Genomic DNA, 10,576 nt, shown 5'->3' on the forward strand with positions numbered 1-10,576 from the left:
CTAGGTATGGACCAGAATTTGAGCATGAGAAAAAGGCAAATGCAAGGTTTAAATATGCTGTTCGTTTATCAAAAGTAATGAGCAGATGGTGAGGGCAGATTCTATGGCCAGAAGTTGCAACAGCATGATTTGTATGAGTTCTGGAAGGAAGTGAAGGTTATCAATAACAGGAAGATGCCCTTGCCATCCAGCATCGATGGACACAGGTGATGAAAATTTGCTGAGCTGTGGGGAAACATTTAGAAAGATTTTTAACTGTGTTGAGAGTGTTCACTATCATGGAGGGTGTGGTTATTAGACCTGTTGAAGTGCAGTGCCTAAGGAATTGGAGGAGAACAAAGCGTGTGGTCTAGACCAGGGTCTTCAACGTTTTACAGGCCAAGGACCCCCGAACTGATGCGGGAGGGAGCGGGGACCCCATAATATATATTGTATAAAATTGTGTTATATCAAACTGGTCCTATAGTGCCATGGTGCATTGATGACTGAAAGACATCTTCTGCCTCCATTTATCTGTTTACTACAGTGTGTTGAATTCATGTTAATGTGTATTTAAAGACATTTCAATTAGTGGAAAAAATATTTAAAAAAAGTCTAATCAACCAAACTTTTGCGACCCCCATGCAGTACCCGCGGACCCCCTAGGGGTCGCGGACCCCCTGTGAAGACCCCTGGTCTAGACAAATAACAGCTGAACACCTGAAGTTTGCAGCCACAGAGTCTCAGTGCTACTTGCTATGTGCTTTTCTGGATAATAGCACATGGTATATTACCTGACTCTATGTTATCTGTACTCTTAGTCCCAGTTATTAAAGACAAAACCTGTAAGGTATCAAGCATAGAAAACTACAGGCCGATCGCTCTAGCGAATATACTTTCTAAAGTGTTAGAAAAAAATATTTGATAGGTTACAAGAATACATGATAACCACTGACAATCAATTTGGTTTTAAAAAGAAACATGGCACGGATATGTGTATATATGCATTGAAAGACTTGTTACCAGATAAAAGACAGGGTTCAACAATGTTTTTATGTTTCCTTGATGCATCCAAGCGTTTGACCGTGTTAATCACGGTAAATTATTTAGAAAATTACAAGAGCGGGGGGGGTCCCCCTATACTTGATACTTATTTGCATTATTGGTATTCCCCAAAACTATGCAAGCTAGAGGGGAGGGCAACGTCGGCTTCTTTCCCAGTGACCAATGGGGTTAGACAAGGGGGAATATTGTCACCTGTTCTTTTTAATTTACATTGGATGATCTCTCTAGGCATTGGAAGTGTGTAAAACAGTGTGGGGGATGGCTGTTAATTCATCTGATGCATGCAGAGATTAATTGTTATGTCACCATACAGTGCTGGCCCACAGCAACCTTAGAGTCTGCTCAGACTATGGGCTACACACACATCAATTCAATGCGAAAAAGATGTTGTTATGATGTCAGAACTATGGAGGACAGGAAGCTATGTTTTCCTCTTTTTACTTGTCAGGGCAAGACCTAATGTAAAATACTTGGGCCACATTATCAGGGACGATCTTTGTGATGATGATGACATACAGCGGCAGTGCCGTAAACTATACGGTCAAGCAATATTCTGGCACGCAAATTTCATATGTGTTCTGAGAAGTTAAATATCTCTTTTCAGAGCATATTGTACTCCACTGTATACGGCTCATCTAGGTGCAGCTACAGTAAAGCAAAGATAAACAAGATAAAGGTGGCATACAATGATGCATTTAGAATCTTGATGAAGCGTCCAAGATGGACCAGTGCTAGCCTTCTGTGGGACCATAATGTTCCACCTTCTACGCTGTGTCGAGGAAGTTTATGTACAGATTTATGCCGATTAACTGAGTCAAATAACACAATTTAAATGCTATAATCAATCCTGCACTTGTGATACCAGATATCGTCAAAACTAGGAAGCACTGGAACACGCACCTGTACTTGTTTAATCATTGAGCATTGCAATGGAAATTTGTATGTATGTGGGTTTCGTTGTGATATTGTTGGGGATCAGTTTGTCTATATGTATTTATGTCTGTGTTGGTCTGAACCGCTATTGCATGTGTTTTTGTTTTCAATCATCTGGACCTTGAGTCTGTAAATAAAGAAATAACAAAAGTCGAAAACAATATATATCATCTGCAATAGTCCTAAAATGGTATGTGGAAAAAGTATGTCATAAAAATGTCATTGCTAGTTTAATGTTTTAGTATAGTATGTCAATTAAGTAAATAAAAGTCATAGATAACATGTAAGGAAATATTTATACAAATGTCAATTCATATGTTATAATATAGAGCAGAGAAAATCAATTTCCCAATATTTTGACAAATATCTCAATGTTGTTGTGGCAATAATGTAGGTTGACAATTGGTGCTTTAAACAAAATATGCACACAATGACATTTTGATAAATAATATCGGTAATGTTGATATAGGAACTCTGTGTGTAAAGGCAAAGGAACAGCTGGAACAGTGTGGTGTGTTCAGAAATCCCATCACTCTACTGGAATGCAGCCTTTAAAACCAGGATAAGAACAACTCCTGTGTCGTATCAGGACATTACGATATCAAAAACTTTAGACAATATCTACCCTCATATATTGCTATATGCCCAGCCCTACATTGTATGGGTGCATAGTTGATTTAATACGTTGCTCTAATTCTTGTATATGTATTACAGTTATTTGAAGCACCGTGAAGAAATGTACAAATGACAAAAGAGAAACTTCACAGAACAAAACATTTTATTGAACTTAACACACACTCAACGTCTCTCTCCAAACACAGACATTCAAAACACCTTGCAGCATACAGTCACCTTACTCCAGCACAAAACACCCCTCTGTGCTGAGAAGCTTGAGGAAAGCAGAGGGGGGGGGTTACGTTTGTACAAGGCCAAGACAACAGTGGCTCAGTGCAATAACTGCAGCGTGATGATCAGCCATGCTTTGCTGTTTACAACTACAGATACAAAGGTGTGATGAAAACTCAACAAAAAATTGTACGTAAAAATAACTTCACACGATGAAAGCTATTTATGATATAATCTATTGTATAATATATAATAATATATATATATTCTTACATGTGTAATCATCTGGTCATCGATGTTACTCGTGGCAGTCATTAAGTATTAATAAGTAAATGAACCAACTTCAGAGATTCCTTTATAGACAATATTTTTGTTTCAGAATACAAATTCAAAACTTATAAATTTGTTGGGTCTGATTTCACAAAAACCTGGGTGGAGGTGCTCGGTACAAAACTCTGAAAATACTCGTTTATCAAAGGTAACAATGTAGCTTTCAGGCAGCCGGTGTTGAAGTCAAGCTGCTTAAACGTGTACAGCCACTCTTAAAGTGAAATTATCTGACTGTGTATTAATGAATAACGGCAGCACTGAATGTGGAAAACAAGTCGGACCATGCTCTGCGTGCACATGTACAGGGGGAGTGAATGTCCTCTACAAACTCTCAAAGCCAATGGAGCAGAGGAGGAAGATGGCGTAGAGCAGTATGAGACAGAGTCCCAGTCTGCGGTCCAACCTCCAGCAGTAGGGTGACACACAGGACCGAGGAGGGATGGATGGATAGAGAGAGCTTAACTTCTGTTGCACTGGCCTACATAGCAATTCCTGGTCTGGAGACAAGACTAGCAAGGTCCCATCGCTCTGTTGCCTCTGTCTCTGCCTTGACAGAAGAGGAAAATCGTTGGTAAAGAGAAAAAGGTAGACTGATGTTGGTGGAGATCATGTTACAATTTAAGAAATAACTACACTACCGGTCAAAGTTTGGGTCCCTTCAAATTTCCATTGCACTCCATATAGACAGAATACCACAGCTGAGACGGTTGCATTGTTTTTTAACCAGCGCAGCAGTTTTCATTTGCATATGTGCTTACATAATTGAAAGGGTTCTCCAATGTTTTCGTAGTTAGTTTTTTAATGATATCCGATTAGTAAAAGGAAGTGCCTTTGGAACATGATAATGTTTGATAAGGGCAATGTAGATATTGCATTAAGATCAGCCCCCCATCAGATCAGCTGTATTCTGTCTAACATCGAGTGGAATGGAATTTGTAAGTGCCCATACTTTTGACCAGTAGTGTATATGTATAAACTGAATTTTAACATAAAGAGCTGATAGAATCACAGTGAGTATGACTGAGGCCAACAAAGAATCACTGAGTCACAGGCCTTGCTGTTAATTGTCACCTGAAAGCCAGAGAGGACGAAGCATAACGTGTTGAAACCACACAATGATAATTCCATGTCTTACAAAGTTCATTCATGGTGGTGTACTATATGTAAATACAGTAATTTATTTTATTTAGGAATTTATTTATTTTCTTTGAAATGCGGAACAACATTCAGACTTTATTACTATTGCTATGTAAAGATAAAGCGGAGTATGGCGTCCTGGAGGAGAATGAGTCACACTTCCTCGTGTGTTGTAATCCGAGTTCTCGGTTCTCTGCTGGTGCATGTGAGTGCAAATGTAAGTGCATGCGTACGGGATGCAAAAGCACGGTATTTGACAAGTTGTAAGAGCCGTGTGGAGGCAATCCCAGACCACTTCGTTTTTTTAAATATTGAGTACAGCCCTTTCAAAGGCATAATAGGAAGGTGTTATCCTAACTAAACATAGTATGGACTAACAAATGATCCCTCTCAATCATCACTTACGACCACTAGAAGTGTGTGATGATGTCTGTATCTGCAGAGACCTGCCCTCTGTCTGTATTTTCTCTTTCTTCTTATCTTTTGGTGTGCATCACGTTTATGGCGTCAACAAAGCGCCTTTGGGCCCATGTGAGTGAGTAATCCAAGCAATAACAGTGTGCAGGGGGCAGCCAATGCAGCTTTTCCCTTCTAACAAGTGTAACATACACGCACGCACGCAACGCACACGCACACGCACACGCACACACACAGAAACAGACAGGATGAAGCTCTGCTTTCACTCATAATCCAACAAGGGTGTTTTGTGTGGTGTTTTATATGTGCTTGGAACATAACAGCCGTGAACCAATCTCAAAACTCAGTCTCTGATTCACGCTTTCTAACGACCCTCTCTCTCTTTATTCACTCTTAGCTCGCTTGCACCACGCTGCGTTCTCTATTTGGCTTTAGCGATACTCCCTTCATATTCTCCCTTCTACCTACAGTATTTAAAAGTATTTTCAGGTGATTGTCTAAAGGTGACAAGGGGGAGAGAGATGAGATAACCAATGTTTTTTGATCATGGGTCAAGCCAGCTGTACAAGCAATCAGGTAGAGAAAACAGTTGGTGTTACCACTGATCCGTAGCTGACAATGAGAGTCCTCAGCGCCAGGGGAAGCCCAGGCCCAGAAGCACATCAAAGATATTACTGCCTATGGAGTTGGAACAGCCATGTACCCATCCCTGCAACCATTTGACATACACACAATGAAATCAGGAGTGAACATGTAGTTGGAAGGCATTCAAATGACATCGAACACCAGTCAAACAGCTTGAGTTTTTCAGTTTTTTAGTTAAGAAAACCCGATTCAGTTTAGTAACATGCCAAAATGTGCAAAAATGCTAAGTGGTGTAAATGATTCAACAATGTAAAACACACACACACACACACACACACCACACACACACACACACACACACACACACACACCTACCTGTGGGCAACGATAGGCTTGGCCATGCAGTCGGGACGCTGGTGCCGGCTGCCAGAAAAGTATGCCCATGATGACTTTGGGATACCAGTGTGTACTGATATGGTAACCTAGACAGACACGAGGGAAGAGGCTGTGATGATGTATTTATGTGTGTGTGCGTGTTTGGTGTGCACAGTGCACATGCAAGTGTATTAGTGCGTTTCGTACCATCAGACCATGAGGTACGAGAAAGGGTATCCAGAGGGTGGGGACAGGAAGGTAGAAGTACCAGCGCTCCCACCGCGGCAGGTTACAGTGGGATGGAGAAGTAAAGTAGGACGCCACGGGCAAGAGAGCAGCCCATTAGAAGCACACACCACAACCTGAGGAATTATGAAAACACACCAGAGGAAGCTTGCTACAGTCAGTTTGAACCGAGATATTTCTAGCTAGTTACTGTATATATTTGAACATGAAAGATGCACAGTGTGCATAACAATGTGTTCACCACTCACGTGGCAGGGTGAAGGGTTTGAAAGGAATATCTCTCCTCTCCTCCTCCTGCTCTTCCTCTTCCTCTTCCTCTTTAGGATGTGCTACCCACCTGTCTCTCCCCCCGTCTCTTTACCCCTCTCCCTCTCTCCCTCCAGGCTGCTTGTCTCCCTCGGCACACGTCGTTCTCCCTCCCCCAGACCCGTTAGCACCAAACCTTCCTCGCCCGAAGCACCCCCTTCCTCGGGCCACCCCGGGCCGAACAGCCTCTGCCTCTGTGGGTGGGGGGGAGTGAAGTCGAGAAAAGAAAGAAGGGGAAAAGAAAGAAAAGAAAAGGAAGAGAAACTACTCATCTGACTGTAGCAACATGTGAGACTGGCAGCCAGGCATGTCCTCACCAGAGGGGGATTTGGCAAGCATTGATTGGGGCATGGTACAGAGCAGGGCAGCAGGGAAGTCACACTTAATTTGGCACTGGAAATGCAAAGCACCATGCAGGAGAGCCAAAAGAGTGAGGAAGCAGATTTGAAGATTAGTTACTGTCTCTTGTGTCGGGGATAATACAAGGTGGGATATGGGTGTTGATACTCCATCAAAATGTATCCCCTCATCTTTTTTGTCTACCTCCAAAGCTCCTGTACAAACACTGCACTGTGAGTAGTATCTTGCTACTGATAATGGAGAGAAACTCTCTCAAACTGTAGAGAAACTAAAACTAAAGTATCAATCTCATTATCCTGGTATGGATCAATATCATACCAATGTTGGTATCAATATTTAGATCTATCTGCCACCACTACTTTCCAGGTTCTCCTCTCCGTGAACATCAAGTATTAAGGAGAGGGTTAGCTTTTCCTGCTACAGCTTTCCAACCGTGTTCGAAGGCACAGGGGTTTCTCCATCTCCACTGCCGGTGCTGGTACTCGGTCCGAAGATAATCCCTGTCACTCTCTCACTTACTCTACCCCACACTCCCCCACGCACACATACCTGTCTTAGTGTAATCCTCAAACAGTGTAGGTACTTACCTAGGTATGTCGTAGACTCTGTGTGGAGCCTACGTACAACCATAATCCACCTTAACTCTGAAACACGCGTTTCTCCATGTAAATACACATTAAAAAATGTTTTGCAGTTATGTTACAGCTTGTGATGTACAGTGACTTACATAGTTTTAATGGTAGCAACACAATTCAATAACAAAAAACTAGCGGTAGATACTAAGAACTTAGGGACTTACAACACTAACCTAAGAGCAGATTTACAAATAGCTGGTGCAACCCTGTTCAGGTACACAAGAGTGAGTGCAGTTTAAACATTTAAATACCCACCATCTAGCCAAAAAAACCGGGAACTGTGAAGTTATGTGAGGGTTAGAGGAGTGCGGTGTACCTCGTTGATGACCATGCATCCTGCCATACGCAAGGGGTGAGGGGGGGGGAAATGTAGGGTGATGAGAAGGCGGAGGCTTGCCTCTGAGAAGGAGAGATGGTGGGGGTGCAGGTTCAGCAGCTCATCCACCATCACCACCCCTGAGTCCTGGCCGGCCACCGAACATGAATCTGGGAAAGGTGCGGGAGGTTGGATGGAGGTTGGCAGAGATATCAGTAGAAGGAGAGGATAGCTTAATAAGATAAAAGATAGACAGCAGACAAAAAGGAAGACAAAACAGACAGAGTGATAGAAAATGTGGAGAAAAATCTTGTCCGTCTATGCGCTCTTCTCTTTCAGCCTGGTGGAATTCCACAGGGTTGACAGGCAGCTTAACTGTGTCACTAGGTCTGTTGAACGCTGCTCTGGAGAGACTGAGAAAAAAGTTTTTATTTTTGGATGTAAAACACGAGTGCTGCACCTGGCTTCAACGGCACCAGTCGTTGTGCAGTCTCCGGCGTTTCCGACAGCGGTCGTACGTCGCAGGCGGCTCAGCCACGGCTGACCTGCCCTGCTGCAGTGTCCTCGTCAGGCTGCGCAGAGATCTGTTGAACCTAAGCACACAACAAACACACACACAACAACACCACACACACACACACACACAAAGATGTCGAGTGTGTGGTGGCTGATACCAACAGAGAAATGTGAGAGGGGAAAAAAAGGCTCTCACTTCATGATGATTATGTAGATTCCGTACATAGAGATCAGGATGATGTCTCCCACTAAAACATGCACAAAACACCAACACAGATTCATTGATCCACATTCATCACAATGACAGCAGCTATCCCGCAACCTGACATTTAAACAACAGGGCTTCGAATTGTAATCAAGTTTAATTACACTCTTACCACATGACTTTTTCATCATAGATCACCTGAAATACAATGAAATATACTTCAATTACACACAAAAAATAAATATTTGTACATGTCTTATCAAGGAACATTAAAAAAGAAGATTTGATAATTTGGCCATTATATGAATCCTATTAGCTCGTCACATCTTGGTTGACAATTCTAAAAACAAACATATTTAAGGGATGATATTGAAAAGATGTGATGTGCTAATACTAGTTATTAATGACTGATAGGCCTGTGAATTAATATGGCCTCAGAAATCCAGTTCGTCAGCAATATTTATGGACGAGATTTTCTTTCTACTGGTTGCCATATATACTCATTATATGTTTGTCTGGGTATTAAATGGAGAGTTTCTCACCAGGATAAGCACCAGTATGGACAGGATGTAGAAGGCAGCATCACGAAACAAAGGCCACCAGCCAGAGAGATGGTGGGAACGAGAAGACACAAAGTAAAGTCAAGCAATGTTGTGAGGAAACCAAATGCAACGTGATGTGATCTGTGAGAAAGAAAACTAAAATAAAAATATTGTTGCTTTTATGTTAATGAGTTTTATTAGTACAGAAAAGGTGAGATCAGTTCTCATTTAAGCTTAAGCTGGACCTGTCCAGAGAAGATGCACAGAGGCCGATGATGACCAGATGTTAAAGACAGCTGATCCACAATAGTCCCACAACCACGTCTCCTTTTGTGATAAACACCCCTAAAACACACAGAACAGAAAGAGAAGCCATAAATCATCAGCAAAAACTAAAGTAATGTGGAATCTGTAAGAAAGTAGATTGCATCCTCTCCATCATAAATATGTATAAATGTAAGGCATAATATCTCTCTCCTCTGAACAGAAAATTGTTGTTCATAACCAAGGGGGCTGGGCAAATATATTTTATCTTGTGCTCTTATATTGCCTAAAGTCACTTTAATATATGAAAGGCCAGCCTATTTTTTATTGAGAATAAAATAGGTATTTCAGGGGCAATATATGGGAAATGTCCTTTAGCCACATGGATTTAAAAGCAAAGTTTTCATTCTTACAACCACAACAATACATCTGTCTTCATTGATTAAAACTGTATGATCTGGCTCTGGCAACGTAGCAGTGTCCGGATAATCCCGATAGTGTTTAGTTTCTCATTACACGACATGGTGTTACAATGGTTCTGGTATCTGTTTATTGGGCCAAAGTTTCAACAATGTGAACAACGTCCTTATTTGTCTAAATTTCAACATGGAAACTTTATCTTGTTGATGCCTGGATCTTTTCTACCCAAAGTGTATTTTTTTAATCCATGTCCATATTTACAGAAACACCTAATGATTTTGTGGGAAAAAAAACACAACCATGCAGTACCTCCGCGGACCTCCTAGGGGTCGCGGACCCCCTGTTGAAGACCCCTGGTGTAGACTATCAAAAAGTCATGGTATAGTATGTCAAAAAAAGTCATGGTATAGTTTTTTTTTTTAAAAGTCATAAAAAGTAATAGTGTAGTATGTCGATAAAAAGTAATAGTACAGTATGTTGGAAAAAAAAAGTCATAGTATAGTATGTAAAAAAAAAAGTAAAAAGAATTTATAGTATATTATTTTTCAAAAAGCCACAGTATAGTATGTCGAAAACCCCCCAAAAAGTCATAGTGCTGTATGTCGTAAAAGGTTTTTAAAAAAAATCAAAGTATTGTCTGTCAAAAAAAGAATCATAGTATAGTATGTCAAAAAAATAAAAAATAAAGTCATAATATGGTATGTCAAAAAAGTCAAAGTATAGTATGTAATAAGAAAGTGAGTAAAAAGTAATAGTCTAGTGTATCGATAAAAAGTCATAGTATATTGTGTTTAAAAAAGTCATAGTGCAGTATCTGATAAAAAGTCATAGTAAAAAAGTCATAGTATAGAATGTCAAAAAAGTAAGTGTAGAATGCAATGAAGTGAGCGAAATGTATGAGCCGCAGTTGTGGCCTGAGGGGGTCTTTGTGCGGCGCTTCTATGAAGCACGTAAAACATTGGATCAAAGAAATGTAACGGAGAATATGAATGATGATGTGTCTGAGGATGGAGCAACTGCTGCAATGAAGACTGGACTATGAACTGATTGTGAGAGTTGTGTGTTTTATGTGTACAAGAGACTTTGCTACCCAAGCAAG

This window comes from Etheostoma spectabile, chromosome 10 (genome assembly GCF_008692095.1).
Source record: "Etheostoma spectabile isolate EspeVRDwgs_2016 chromosome 10, UIUC_Espe_1.0, whole genome shotgun sequence".
In the NCBI taxonomy this organism is placed as follows: domain Eukaryota; kingdom Metazoa; phylum Chordata; class Actinopteri; order Perciformes; family Percidae; genus Etheostoma; species Etheostoma spectabile.